General features: G+C 44.3%; 1 non-coding gene across 1 annotated transcript; it reads right to left on the bottom strand.

Annotated features, from left to right (window-relative positions):
- Window positions 1-3,268: 3,268 nt before the first annotated feature.
- On the bottom strand, window positions 3,269-3,341 carry TRNAK-CUU (transfer RNA lysine (anticodon CUU)). Its single transcript has one exon. It is a non-coding gene; the product is annotated as a tRNA-Lys (tRNA).
- Window positions 3,342-11,528: the final 8,187 nt, after the last annotated feature.

Here is an 11,528-nt window from a genome sequence, read left to right as displayed (position 1 = left end):
TAAATAACAACGGGAGAGATTAAAAACAAAATACTGGATCATAAGTCTCAGCCATTAGCTTAGACACTGTTCAAAAAGCTGTTGAGGAAAGGCTGTTCTTGTGTCTCCAGCATGGTCTGATCATCCGCACTGCAGAAAGACATTTGTCTGACTGTCTCCTGATTCAAACCCCATGAGCACTACCCATCAGTGGCCTACAGGGTACCCAGTCCATGTCTGAGGTCTCCAGCACTCAGACCAACAAGTGAGTGTTTTCAGCACTGTCTTATAAAGTTAGTTACTGGAGGGGTTTTTCCTGCAGTTAAAATGGATATTCAAGTGTTTCTTTCTGCTGAGCACCATAGCTCTGTCAGGACAAGGAGAGCACATCCCTCTGGACCACTTGGTGGTTAAGAGTTGCACCTGGCAAGGAGAAGACCCTGCTTATAATTATTATCTGAAAATAAGCAGATAAGGCTTGTGATATACCAAAGCATCCCACACTCTGGGATTGTACTTTATCCTTTGAGCCATCATGGACCAAAGGCTGCTCCAAGAGAAATATAAAGATGGCTTGGACATGTCAAAATTTCAACATTCCCTCATCTTTTTTTTTAAAAAAAGTCATATCTATTCCTCAAATTCAACTTGAAATGGAAAATTGTTTCCTTTGATCTGAAGTTTCATTCCTCTGCAAATATGCTTTTTTATTTTTAATAGAAAAAAAACAGGCCTACAGAAAAACAGGTAATATGTTTTTACAGCTGCACCTATTAAAGGACACATTCACAGCCCAAGTAGGGTGAAGCCGACACAAAACCACTGAATTAAATGGGACTTGGACAAGCCATGAAACTCTCTGAAGGTAGCATGCAATTGGATATCAGAAATAAAATTTAACCAATGGTAAATCATGGCAAAAGGTAAAATCACACTATTGTTTTGCCACTTAGTTTCTGATCAGTCTTGGAGGAACAGACTGTGTGAAGGTGACAGGAATTGTTGGGCTGTAAGTCCACTGCTAATCCAGATGTACTGGGCAGTGGTTATTTGACTCTCACAGCCTCCTGTGACAGTTACAACTCTTTAAAATGCCTTTTCTGGAAGAAACCACGTATATAGTCCTTGTGTTCTCAGCCAGCAAGGACAACACTGTTACATGCATAGGGAGGCAAAGGGCAATACCTCACAGCAGTCTGAGGAGCACAGCTGGTGAGAAAAGGCTGAGGGTGACCTTCCACCAAGCAGGGATGCTGCCCTCCCACTCTCCTTCCGGGGACCCACTCAGCCACTCTTGGTGGATGGCATGGATGGACACTTCGGCCAGACTGGGATTATAGTAGTCTTAGCTGTAGTTTAGAAACATCAAGGTTTAGTTCATGGGTTGTTTTGGATTGTTTTTTTAAATTTTGTTGTAGTCTACATCTTCTCTTGGATGTTGTTTCTCCACCATTCAGTGGCATATCATACAGTACCCTAGGACACTACTTACTTGGGAGGCTGACAGGCAATCCTTGGTGACTCCTGCTGCAGTGGCTTATGAAGTAACTACCCAAAGCTTTCCACTGTGATAATCAGTTTAAGTCTTTGACTCTTTCATGGATGTAGTTGAGTCATCTTTGTCCCTACTGGAGCCTCTGAGGTGAGGGCAGCCCTGGGAGGGGAAGGGACTGATGGGAATAGTTTCCAGTGTTGCATGAGATTCTTCACAACTCACCTGTCAATGTCTGCAGTGAGTCTCTCAACACTATTGGGGAAAACACAGGATATCACTTTTCTGGTCCTATGAATGTTGCAGTAAAAGTGGCCAGTGTCTCAATCAGACCCAGGTGGTGCAGTGCCCTGTCCCAACTCCTGTCCCACCTCTGTTAGCAAGGGGCCATCTCCAGAGGAGAGCTGAGAACTTGCAGCATGACTGGAAATCACAGAATCATATAGTGGTTAAGGTTTGAAGGGACCACAGTGGGTCATCTGGTCCAACCTCCCTGCTCAAGCAAGGTCATCCCAAAGCACATGGCACAGGATTGCATCCAGACGATTCTACAATACCTCCGATGAGGGAGACTCCACAACCTCTCTGGGCAACCTGTTTCACTGCACAGGCATCTACACAGTAAAGAAATTCATCCTTATGTCCAGGTGAAACTTTCTGTGCATCAATTTCTGCCCATTGCCTCTTGTCTTAGCACTCAGTGACACCAAGAAAAGCCTGCTCCATCATCTGACACCTGCCTTCAGATTCTTATAGACATTGATGGGTTCCACTCTCAGTCATCTCTTCTCAAGACTGAACAGGCCCAGCTTGCTCAGCCTTTCCTCATTAGTGAGGTGCTCCAGTCTCTTGATCATCTTCGAGAAGGGCAGAATCGCCTCCCTTGACTTAGTAGCAATGCTGTGTTGTAGTTTGGGATTATTATGTAAATTCTCTCCCCTGCCACTTAACTGCCCAGGCCAGCAGTTAACAAAAGAAGTAGTTAACTGTTGATGGCTGGGGTGGGGGCAGGTTTGTCTCTTTTGGTTTCTTTTTTTTTGGATTTCTCGGGAGTCTTGGCTCGGCAGAACGGGGGAGTGGGGGCTCGAAGGAGGCAGGCTGCTCTGCTGGTTACTGCTGGGGTTTTTTCCTGGCTGTCTTGCCGCTGCCCACCTCGGACTACTTTTCGTGCCGCGCTGCTGTTGCTACCTGCCTTGGATTTGCTGCTGGTTGCTCGTACCTTTTCTGCTTCTTGGACGGGGAACACAGGGGGAAGAGACTGAGTCCATCTGAAAGCCCACTGCTCGTCTGTTTCGCTGGAGAGGGACTGAAACTCACTCTGCAGCCAGCCGGGCTGTGACAAGGACACTTAAGTATAACCTTTTCTCCCGGAGAAAAAAAACCTGCTGGGTTTTGTTGTTGTTTTGTTTCTTTTGGTTTGTTTTTTTTTCCTCTCTTGTGGTGTTGGGGAAGTGGGTTGTACTAGTCTGTTTACATATATATATATATATAGCAGTTATCCTTCTTGTATTAAAATTCCTTTTCTTAAATTTGAAAAAAAAAAAAAAAAAACCCTGCTGGGTTTTGTTGTTGTTTTGTTTCTTTTGGTTTGTTTTTTTTTTCCTCTCTTGTGGTGTTGGGGAAGTGGGTTGTACTAGTCTGTTTACATATATATATATATATAGCAGTTATCCTTGTATTAAAATTCCTTTTCTTAAATTTGATAAAGAGTGGTGTGATTATTGTGGAGGAGGCCCCTCCCCTGCTTGTGGGTAAAACATTTTGGTTTTTTTTGCCTCAAACCGAGACATTTCTTGGCGCCCAACGTGGGGCTCGAACCCACGACCCTGGGATTAAGAGTCCCATGCTCTACCGACTGAGCTAGCCGGGCTGTGACAAGGACACTTAAGTATAACCTTTTCTCCCGGAGAAAAAAACCTGCTGGGTTTTGTTGTTTTGTTTCTTTTGGTTTGTTTTTTTTTCCTCTCTTGTGGTGTTGGGGAAGTGGGTTGTACTAGTCTGTTTACATATATATATATATATATAGCAGTTATCCTTCTTGTATTAAAATTCCTTTTCTTAAATTTGATAAAGAGTGGTGTGATTATTGTGGAGGAGGCCCCTCCCCTGCTTGTGGGTAAAACATTTTGGTTTTTTCGCCTCAAACCGAGACATGCTGTTCCAAAAGTACCCCAGGATCCCATTGGCCTTCTTGGCCACAAGGACACCCTGCTCGCTCATGGGCATCTTGTAGCCCAGCAGGACCCCAGATCCTTCTTCATAGAGCTCCTTTCTAACAGGTTGGCCCATCTGTCCTGGTGTCTGAAGTTGTCCTTTCCCAGGTGTAGGACCCTGCACTTGCCTTTGTTGAATTTCAGGCAGTTCTTCTTCTCCATGAGAGACCAACTGTTTTTTTAGTGTGGTATTTTTGCAGTGTGATGACACCATCAACAGTACTATAGTAATCTGTTCATGCACCTCTTCTGTCTTAAATCCTCCTTCCACCCTTCAAGGAAGAGGAGAGCAGAGCAAAGATGGACCATCACCTGAACAAATTTTGAATATGTTCACTGAACACTGTCCAATTTCTGTCCTGGAGTTATCTACATATAATCATAGTGTTGTAACCATGGTGTTGTACATCCACACAACTGTTGTCATTCACTGGTCTTGTGCATATCTGTTTCTGAGGTACTGGAAGACTTAAATATTGGAACTGGTGTGTTACAGTACAGCCTGCTGCAGTGGGAGAGGATGATTTGCTATACAGACAGTTGCCATTAGATGTCTCCAGCCCCCTGGTCTTGGAAATGGAGGGAGTCAAGCCTGACAATTGGAAAGCGGTCATTCATCCTCCTAGTTAGGAAGTAAGGACTCGTATATAGTGCCCGTTAGCTTGGGAAGGAGCTCTTGGACTGTAAACTAAACTTCTAAATCCCCTCTCTGACATCTAGTGGACCTGGGCTTTCTGAATGAAGCAGTCTAGTGCTCTGATGGAAACAGGCAGTGGTGGAAAGCATGCTGAGATCAGGATGCAAGTTATAAACATGGGCCTACAGAACTTGCTTCTCAATTGTTGAGAAGGCTGCAGTTATTTTCCTCCATTTACTTTACTTGTTCAAACAACACAATAGATTTTGTCTGTGTGATTAACAAGAATTTTTCAAAGCATTTTTCAAAGCCCGGGTTTATCTTAATTGGGGCTAGAATAGAACTTCAATATGCATCAGTTTGCTATTTCCATTTTCCATATGAATAAAACATCCCAGGGCAAAGTGAAATGACTTGCCAAGGCCACAGTTCAAGTTAGTGGCAGAGCTGGAATTTAACTAAATGCTCTGTCTGGTCAGTTTTTCTAATATTTTCATGTAGCTGATCCAGAAGAGAATGACATGTCTGTTCTTTGCTGTGGGCTCACAAAGTAATTAGAATGGCAATAGGTATTAAGATGAATTAGGATCTTGAAGGGAGTTACTGAATAGGAAAAACTTCAAAGCACTGATTACATTGTGATCAATTATAGAAAACTCTCTCCTTTGAGTAGACGAACTTTGGAGAACTTGCCTCATGAGCCATGTCTGGTGTTCAGTAAAACCTGGTGAGTCCAAAACTACCTGGAAGAGCCAAAGCAGCAAAATGTCTCCACCTCCACCACCTCAAAGAACAAGTCTGTGTCCCTGAGAGAGCACAAAAGTAAAGGCATGGGGTTGGGTGTAAGCCCATGGCAAAGGTCTGCTCCCTTCCAGAAGGCTTTCCTCCTGCTCTGCCTGCTGCTGGTGCCTGGCTGTTCCCAGGAAAAGGGAGTGTTCACACCTGAGCATTCACACTGCATATGTCCATACCATTAACCTGCACTCCCCAACCCTCAGTCACACAGCCACCACAGGCACTGGCAACCCTGCTAAGGCTCAGGCCAGTCACGCTGTGTTTGGCTGAATCAAACTTTAAATCACTAGCCATGAACAGCTGCAGAGATGCATTAATAAATGAGAATTTCAAAATTTTCTGATAGTTGCTGAACTTCTTGTAAAAAAGAGTTAACAAAGACGAATTACTCAAATGCTAAGTGTTTGAGATTTATGGTCTACAAAATGACCTTCCCTTGGAACTGTGTCAGTGTCATTCCCCTTACTGGCTGAGTGCACACATAACACATACACAGTCTCTGCAGCTCTCCCAGACTGTTTCTCTCTGATTTCAATTCTTCTCCACCCTGATTTATAAGGATGTGTCCTATCTTCATGTCTCAGAGAACACATCAGACTTTCAGTAAACATACACAATACAATTCCTTTTTACCCAAGACTCAAAAGGAAAAGGCTCCTCCCAACAAGATAAACAATGCACCCATCCACTCCCTCAAGCAAACACACAGGGGAAGAGATGACTGGCTTTGCATTGTGCCCTGTAAGTTTTTGGTCTGCTGCCTTCTGCAGTGAAGAGCTCCATCAGTGAGGGCTTTCTCTTGAGAGAGCCCTGATATGAGGGCCAACCTCCCAGGTGAGGTCCAGGACTCTCGGACCCAGCAGTACCTGATCTCTGGCTGCTCTCTTAACCCTTTGCCAGAAACACAGGTATTTTCCACCAGGGTTATTCAACACCAAAGGATCTGGGCAGTATAGACTGCACTCCACCATCTGCAGGAGGTGATCCAGTTCCTGTTGAACTGGTATCAAGTGGTTTCCATGGCTGATGGCTGAAATGCCCTTTTAAGCTATTAGTGTGGTGTGATTTTGAGTTAAAAAAAAATAAATCCATTGACCTAGGGACCTTGAAACTTGTCAAATTTGTCTTACAACCTGACCCCCAAACTGTTAAAGTCAGTTTGTAGTTCCCCTTTGATTCCATCGAACTTTATATTGGCCCTTGGCAAATATTTCAATTAACCTCTGCCAGGTTCCAAGTTTGTAATGAAATCTAAATTTGTGTTAGTTTTGTGCAGTTCCCACTTTTGTAACAAATGTTCTTCACCACCTTGTTTCCAACAAAAGGATGTCCTTAGGCCCCACAGACCAAATAGAGCCTTAGATGGAAGGTAAATCAGTTGCCACATGGGACCTAGGTTTTAGAAGCATGCTATAGTAATGTCAAAAATGTGGTTATTTATCAGAAGATCCCCAAACCACTTTTCACCACAAGTCACTCTGTCCCTTTACCCTCTGTACAGAAACAGTCCCGTTATTGGGGAGCAGCACTGGGCTCACTGACTTGGTTACCTGAGAAGGTAAGAAAGTCAGTGAGCATCAAAGAAAAGCCTGTGTGGCCAAAATATAGGCAATGACACAGTCATCCAGGCTTAAACACAGAAACAAGAGAACATAGGAGAACGAGGTTCCACCAGACAACCGTCTACATGACTACTCCTAGGCTACAGAAAATGTGAGGTCATTCATACTAGCATAGACCTGTCTCATCTTCCACAGAGGATGCAGAGATCTCAAATTATCCCACACAAGCCACTGTGCAAATCATCAGGGACAGTTGCCATGGATCAGCAGACGCCTGATAACTTGTTACCCAACAGTAAGTTCTTCATGTATTTGAACTCGTGATCTCCCTTGGGTCTGAAAGGTTCTCTGCAATGTTTTGGAGCATGCCAGGCTTTCTGTCTAGCATTCAGATGCTGTTTACCTCTCTTTGATGCCCCTTTATTGTTATTTATTTCCAAGAATACACTCAGAGTTGCAGTTTCTGCTATTTTTTAATTAACTGAAATTTCTTTTTATTCACCTGCTGAGTGGAATGATTATTTCAGAATACCCTTAGTGCTTGCCCCTCTTCTCACTGCAGTTTGAGAACTATCTCTTTGGAGGCTGCTTATTTCTGGAATGGCTGTGTTTGGTGGTATTTCTGAGTGGGGATAAATCACTTCCAGATGGGCTGTGAAAACTGGTCCTTCAAAACACCAATATTAAATCAGGCTACAGCACTTATCTTGTGTATTGCAGTTGCTTGTCTCCCTCATCCCACCAGAACCTAGAGAGTTTAAATTAGCTTTCAAGGACACAAGTTCTACATCATATTCACTTCCATTCAATTTTGTTTACTTCCTCGGCAGTGTTGGCTCAATAATACCCTGTATTCATGTCCGGTGCTTACTCAAGATCAGTCCGCAAAGCATCTCCTCTGATGACACTTGGGTTTCCCATTTGTAGCCCACAAAGGACCATGATGTCAAGGTGGTAATAAGCTTTGATGGCTTCTAGAATAAAATCTTGCACAGTCAGAAGCCATGGGATGTGTCAGCTTATCTGAGCAGAAAGGTAAGATGGAGAGGACAGACCTGGAGAAAAGGGTTTGGCACCAAGTTTGGCTTCCACAGCAACCGGCAGCAGTGTCAACTCCTCGTGGCAGGTTCTGCCAAGGAAATTCCTTCTGCTGATGTGATGCTCAAATCTCACTATCACACGGGAGTCTTCTTAGGGATAAAGCAGCATGGCACTTAAGTTGACATCATCACCCCTCTGTTTTTGCGTGCCATTTCAGCCCCATGTGCCATGTCTAGCATGGGTTTCCACAGAAATAACAGTACATGATAATAATCAAAGAATGGTGGTCTGCATGTTCTACACAAGGATGACTGAATACATTGGAATCCCTTGCTGAGCTGCAGTTTGGGTGCCTTTCTTTATCTGGCAGTCAACTGCATATCCTGAATTAACACAGGTAAGTTCAGCTGAACAACAATTCCTTCCACTCAGGGTTTAAGGCCCCATTTCTTGAAGAGCTAGACAAATGTGCACTAAAAAGACAAGTCTTATCCAAAAGTGTAAGCCGTCTTAGCTAGTAACACACTGCAAAAATGGATTTCAGAAATATATGGTATTCTTTACAAACTCCAAGATCAGTGTGTTGTGTTGTACTGTGTTAGAGAGTTCCTCCCAAGAAATGAATGGGCTTGATATAAGGCAGATCCTTATGTCTGACTCAGGGTGACTAAAACAACAACAGAACCCCTATAAAGCAATAATTAGAAGGATAAGCAGGAGCAGAGAGCAAAAGTAAATGCAAAACATACAGAGCCCTGGAAAGCACAAGAAAGCAGAAAAAGCCTATAAATACTTATGTCAATAAAGCAAGCCACTGGTCCTTATTTAATTAGCAATTTTTATTAACAGGGGTTTGTTTACTACTGCAGTGTTTACTTAGGGCCCACATAAAAAGCATTACAATCAGTAGATAGTGGCATTTTAATCCCCCTATTCCCAGTGTGGAAATGAAAGTGCTAAACTGGTCATTTGTGTCCATCAATAGATGAGGGGCAGAGAGATCATCAGTCTTTGTATTTTCTTTGGGAGTCAGGATGCAGAGGGACATACCCTTGGGCCCAGCTGAGCTGCAGCTTGCAGAGAGAAAAGGGATAAAATAACTTTGGCTGATGTCGCTTCATCTGTTGCATATGGACTCCTAACACTGCAGCCGGCAGAACAACTGCTGGTTCCCAGATTCATCTTTTCCTGCTGGTAGTGTAGCAGGATATAAGCCTGAGGTCACATATTTTGTTTTCAGTCTTTGAACTCAAAACTCATTAATTAGAAATCTAATGTCTTGTCAACATCTGAAGTGCAGAATTCCATTCCAGCACGGCAAAACTGCTGGAGGCTTTGGTTTGGAGATAAGGGGCCAGGACCCACCTCACCAATTTATTTACTGCTTGCTGAGTGCTGGAGTGATCCTTCTCACACTCTCTGTTGGCAAAATAGGAAACATTTTGGTCCTTGACAATCTTTTTTCAGAAAGTCCTTTCTGGAATTCAAAAAACATTGTTCTGTGCCCCTTTCTTCTTCTCTTAATCTGAGGTCAGGGAGGGGCTGAGCCACATCCAGAAATGTCTTTAAAGGTTCAAAATGAAGTGTTAGATGGGACTGTTTAGACTTACCCCAAGGGATCAGTACACCACTGAGGCTTGCTGGTCCCTCTCCACTCTTTCCTAGTGCCCTGTACCTGCCCAGAAAGGTCTGTGCTGCCAGGGGCAGGAGGCTGGTGACAGGGTGCTGGTGACATTGGCCCTGGATACAGGGAGAGCTTCCCCTCCACCTCCTCTGTCCCAGGTGAGCCATGTAGGGGAACTCAGCCAGAGCCAAGTGTCCGGATGGTGTAGGTAGTAGCCAGGATATTGTTTGCAGTCCTGGCCTAGACCCAGCAGTGGATCATCCCCATTGCTGCTGGATCCTCAGCCTGCTGTGTAGACTGGAGGTATTTGTGCAGGGAAGGCTGGAGTGGCAGGAATGCAACCTGTCCAGGCTACAGAGCATGCAACCCCTAATTAGTCAGATACTTCCAAGTCAGATGCCAGTGACTAAAGGAGTGTGGACTGGGATCCTCTTCCTGGTGAATCAGCCAGGCTCCAAGGGGGTTGGAGTGTGGCTGGGATGGCATAAACCAGATGGTTCCCTGCCAGGTGCTGGGCAGCCAACTGTCATGTCACAGTGGGTGTCTTGTGCCTGCTGCATCCCGAATCTGCTCCTCCCACCCCACAGCATGCTGAGATTGGGCTTTCTGGCCAAATCCAGCAAGGATTCCCCTGACACCTGCTGGGCTGAGGCCACCAGCAGAGGCAGAGTGACTCCTGGCTTTGCCTCAGGTTGTGAACTCACAGGTGGCACAGCCCTGGGATCTGTGGCTCTGGACTCACCAGCACAGCACAGCTGTGCCTTCAGCCATCCTAGAGCAGGCATCCATCTTGCCTCTCTTCACAAGGTTACACTCTGGTTGATGCTGACATCTTTGCACTGCCTCAAATAGCACAACTGCAGTGGGCAGTGAAAAAAAATTGAGCTTTTTTTCCAGTTTACATTTTCCTCAAAAATGAAGGAGCTTGCACTGTCTCAGGCTGTGGAAGCCAATGTCAGGATCTCTGGCTTGCTGCTGCTGTAGCTGTGCTGGGTGTGAGGCATACCTGGTGGCTGATGGCATTAATGGCCTTTATCTCCAGGAGTGAGGAAAGGAGGGATAACTCACAGTGGCTTTAATGGGTGCCCATAAATATAGTGGGAGATCTACAATCACATAATTATCTGTCTAATCCATCCATCTGTTGTACACATACTTTATTGATTATACACACACACACACACATAACATATATCCGCAATAAGGATATATATTTGCAAAACGTTTAAAAAGTCATCCATGGACTGGAAGATTTTTCCTACTTGTCGCAACTGTTTAGGCTGCCATTTCCTTTATAGCTATTCTTTTCCAGTGTGCCTAATTTCCTTCAATGTGGCACTTTTGTACTGTCATTTAAACATTGTGTTTCAGAATAGTTTGAAAGGAAAAATAGGAAAATACTTTGTTCGACCGCTTCTACATTCAGTAAAAATGAAAAATTACTTTTCCCATGTTTTTGTGTTAATAACAAACTCCTCTGCTCAGTCTGACTGATGATGAGACAATTTACCTGGGAGGCATTGTGATTCTCTCAGCAAAACAAAGCAAGAAGCTTCTGTAACTCTCCCTGGTCCTTTCTGCCCCAGGGGAAAGGAAAGGGGAAAAAAGCAAATAAAACTATTTCCTTCCAGGGGAAAGAAAAAAATGCATGCAAAATCAAAAAACTTTTATGTGTGTGGGTGTCAGCACTATTTGTAAATATTCTCCAAGCTTGAAGCTTTTTCCTTCCTTCTTTTCAATAAGAAATATTGTGGGCAGGGATTTTCTCTTGTTCCACGAGAATTGAGCTGCTTCATTGCAGATGGGTGTGCCATTGCCCTGCTGATCCACTGCTGCAGCATGGTGTTGCCACACACAAGGAGAGCTGTGAGGGGTCTGAGGGGTGGGTGATACTTCCCCAGGCCACTGCCTACCAGGTGGGTCCCACAGGGCAGCATTCAGCTGCTATCCAAGTAACTCACTTCAAGAAATAAGGATACTTCTCCCTGCTCTCACCTTCTGGCACAAAAGAACAAGCAACCAAATAACAACCCTAAATTGAAATTTTGAGATGGCAGAGTTGCAAAAGGTCTGGCTGCATACAAAAGGAAAGAAACATTGATTTGAGTGATGTATTTGTTTTGTGTTGCCAATAGGAACAGAACTGTGTGGAAGTAGGGGTGCAAAGAGCACCACCTGTGGTGTG

Source organism: Pithys albifrons, chromosome 1 (assembly GCF_047495875.1).
Source record: "Pithys albifrons albifrons isolate INPA30051 chromosome 1, PitAlb_v1, whole genome shotgun sequence".
Lineage (NCBI taxonomy): Eukaryota > Metazoa > Chordata > Aves > Passeriformes > Thamnophilidae > Pithys > Pithys albifrons.
Note: the sequence above shows the minus strand (reverse complement) of the source record. Positions and strands in the feature narration are given on the sequence as shown.